Source organism: Tupaia chinensis, unplaced genomic scaffold, assembly GCF_000334495.1.
Source record: "Tupaia chinensis unplaced genomic scaffold, TupChi_1.0 Scaffold000359_1, whole genome shotgun sequence".
In the NCBI taxonomy this organism is placed as follows: domain Eukaryota; kingdom Metazoa; phylum Chordata; class Mammalia; order Scandentia; family Tupaiidae; genus Tupaia; species Tupaia belangeri.
The window spans coordinates 2730666-2733971 of NW_006159855.1; the positions used below are offsets into that span (position 1 = coordinate 2730666).

At 42.3% G+C, this 3306-nt stretch overlaps 1 protein-coding gene and 1 pseudogene across 1 annotated transcript in view; one reads left to right on the forward strand and one right to left on the reverse strand.

The window, feature by feature from the left end:
- LOC102481976 (60S ribosomal protein L39 pseudogene) overlaps nucleotides 1-164 on the reverse strand; it is a 2562-nt pseudogene extending 2398 nt beyond the window's left edge.
- PDE8A (phosphodiesterase 8A) overlaps nucleotides 1-3306 on the forward strand; it is a 131826-nt gene that overhangs the window by 24477 nt on the left and 104043 nt on the right. The gene's annotated exons all lie outside the window — the stretch shown is intronic.

The window sequence follows — 3306 nt, forward strand, 5'->3', positions numbered from 1 at the left end:
AAAAAAAAAAAAAAAAAAAAAAACCAACCCAACAACAAAAAAACAAACCTTCTCCAAAAGTGAAAAAGAACAAGAAGGGTCCCAAGCACAGGGGCTTCTGTCCATGTAGTGTGCACCTCTTCAGCACATGGGTTACTCACCAGTGGGATGAGTTCTGTACCCATCCTTGAGGGTTTTTAATGGAGGTTTCATTACAAAGGCAAAACTGATTTCACTGGCCACTGGTGATCAACTGAACTTTCAGCCTGTCTCTTCTCCTCTGCTTTTTTTTGAGTTTAGTGAGATGCCATGAATATTTTTGTCTCTTTTTTGAAACAGTTTTCCTGACTATATTGATCAGGATTTTTTTCACTGCAAGTGACATCAGCCCAGTCTAAATGGGCTGAGGCCAAAAGTGGAATTTGTGAGACATCATAACCAAAGGAAGGACATGGATACTCTGGCCTCTTGGATGAACGAAACCATGACTGTTTTTCCCCACTTTCCATTTAGTTGGTGTCATTTTTGTTTTCCTGGGCTGCTTTTTGCTGCTCAGCTGGAAATAAGGCCTACCAACAGCTCTTGACCTCACACACCACAGCTTCATCAGTGGAGAGCCTCTTCCCTTAATTCCAGTTTGACCAGTTCCAGGGGAAAACCAAGATGTGTATTGAGGATGCCAGAGCCACAGATGGAAGCAGCCCCGGTCCCTGAATCCCCCCTTTAGAGGACCACCCCTTACTGATTAAGAACACCTATTTTATGTGACTGAGAAGCTTCTATCAAGGTAGAGCCTTGTGTGTATTTTTCGATTTAGAACAGCAGTCGGCCTATCCTAACAGGTGAAGAAAGAGAACAGCACAACTGGATGACTTGCCCGAATTACAGAGTTAGCTGATGAAACAGAAACACAAGAACACAGGATGCAATGACCTTACCACTAGGGTGCAAAAACAGAATTCAGAACAAGTAATAATTATGAAAGGCCTGGGTAAACGAGAAGTAGTGAGCAATACGGAGTAATTAGTATCTTTGGGGCAGGTTGTACAAGGTAAGGGCGAAGGTCACCTGAGAAGCCCTTTCTGTGTCAAACCTATTGACATTTTCCCCACAAGATATTATTCTTCCTCCTCTTATCAAACAGAATAAGTGGAAAACCTCTCTTGGTAATCCAGAATGCAAAGTGTCTCAGAGTTAGATTAGGAACAATAGCTGCCATCATACACAATAATTCTTAAAATAAAGGGAGCCTGGGGGCCTGAGCTGAAGCCCAGTGCAGGGACAGTTATTCTTTCCTCTGCTCAGCGCCCTCCCCTTTCTCTGAGGGCTGCTCCTCCCCGTTCCAGCCACCTAGTTGTATACAAGTTGTTGTCCACCACAGAGGCCACCCACTAGCCACTGGCACAGGCAGACATGCTATGTCAGGGCCATCTTGGTTGTGGTGCGCGTCTGTGTGCACAGGCTGGCAGAATGGGAAAGAGCATGGAGGGTGAGAGGTTTTAAGGGCCAATCTGAAAGTGGCCCATGCCATTTTATTCCATCATGTCTGTCCGATGGCCATACCTAACTTTGTTTAGGGCTGGGAAATAATCTAGTTGTGTTACCAGGGAGAAGAGGAACTGGATTTGAAAGGCTAACCAGTCTCTGCCATACTTCTTCAGTACATTTGTTATCCTTCCCCCTTTTCCCTCTCCCACACATAAAGTAGTGTAGTTTGGGTGGGATTGACCTCACTCCCTGCATCAGGATGGGCCTCAACATCCTTCTAGCCCAAATTCTTGATTCAGTAATAGATCTATTAATATAATGCAGGCATAAGCTAGGCAGGGCATAGCATTCTTCTGGTCCTAGTCAGTGGTTTAGAGGCAGGCCTGTGATATAAACTCTCCCTCTTCCACAGTGGGGGGAGATGCCCCCCCTCAACCCGCCACATAGGGGCAAGCCAATGCATAGGTGAGAACAAGCTAAGAAGATTGCTGAGTGTCTTGGTCTATCCTTGCGTTGTTAGCGGAAACATCGAGACTGGATGAATTTAAGAGAGTACAGATTTATTCTGACTCAGGATTCTGGTGTCTGGGAAGCCTAAAGGTGGAATTCTGGCTGGCCTGCAGCGTGACAGAGGGCAGGATTGAGCAGAGCTGCTGTCCATGTTTCTTGTTCGAGTCTCACTCCATCTGCTTTATATAACCACCAGAACTCAATTATCAAGGTGCCATCCTGGGACACCATGAAGGAATTAAGTTGTTAACACCCTTACAGTACCGTCAAGTCTCAACCCAACATTCAAATTCAAATACATGAACTTTTGGGGGATGAACCATTATTCAAACCATAACACAGAGTCATAGAGTTGGAGTCCTATTGAACTGTGTCTGAAACTCTTAAGATCTGACTCTGGACTTTACATTTAAATGAACCAGTAAATATACTTTGTAGAAAAATAATTTGAGGTTAATTTTCTTTACTTGGAACCATAAGCATCCTGACTGATAAAACCTCTAAATGGAAGGAAACAGGGAGAGAGAAAAGATAGAGTCTGGCTCTCTAAGTTCTTTTTTTTTTTCATTGCTGTAATTTCTGTACTGTCTCTTCAAATACTTTAGTACGGCTATGCAGAATCTGAATTGCTCTTATTCAAGGTTGACTTCTCAGTTCCTCTGAATTATACTGGTGACAATTACATTCTTTAACATTCTTCTTTCTTTTTTTCCCCCTATCTTTAGACAATGATTTCTCTCTGGAGTGAATGATATATAGTTCCTTTGAAGAATAAACTATGACATTTTATTTCCCTTCCACTGAAATAAACAACACAGGTCTTATGATTTCTTTTTCTATGGTTTGTTTTACCAGCTTTTCTAAAATTTGACTTTTTTCAAGAAAGTATACAGAATGGTTATATTATACACAGTGTAGATGTAGAATGTATTTGGTTTTTAACTGGTTTATTACCTCTGTATTGGTATAGGGATTTATTTTTGAGTTGAGTGCTCCAAACTCTTTTGGAATTTGAATAGTTTGCCACATTTGTTGATTTTTTTTTATAGCATCTCCATCTTGAAACAAGTGTCACATAGAGTTCCTGAAAGAACACTTTGAGAAAATTTTGTGGTATTCAGGAAGGCAGTTGGAAATAACCTGGTGAGTATTTAGGGACTGTGGCTCAAGAAACTAATTTGCACAACCAGAAGTCATGAGCTCAGCACACAGACAACGAGTACACCTGTGGTGACAATGTAAGCCTTGAAAGTCTGTTGTGACTCATTCCTCTCAGAATACAGAGGACAGCAGGGGGGGGGGGGGACCAGGGGGGCAAAACTAATGAGG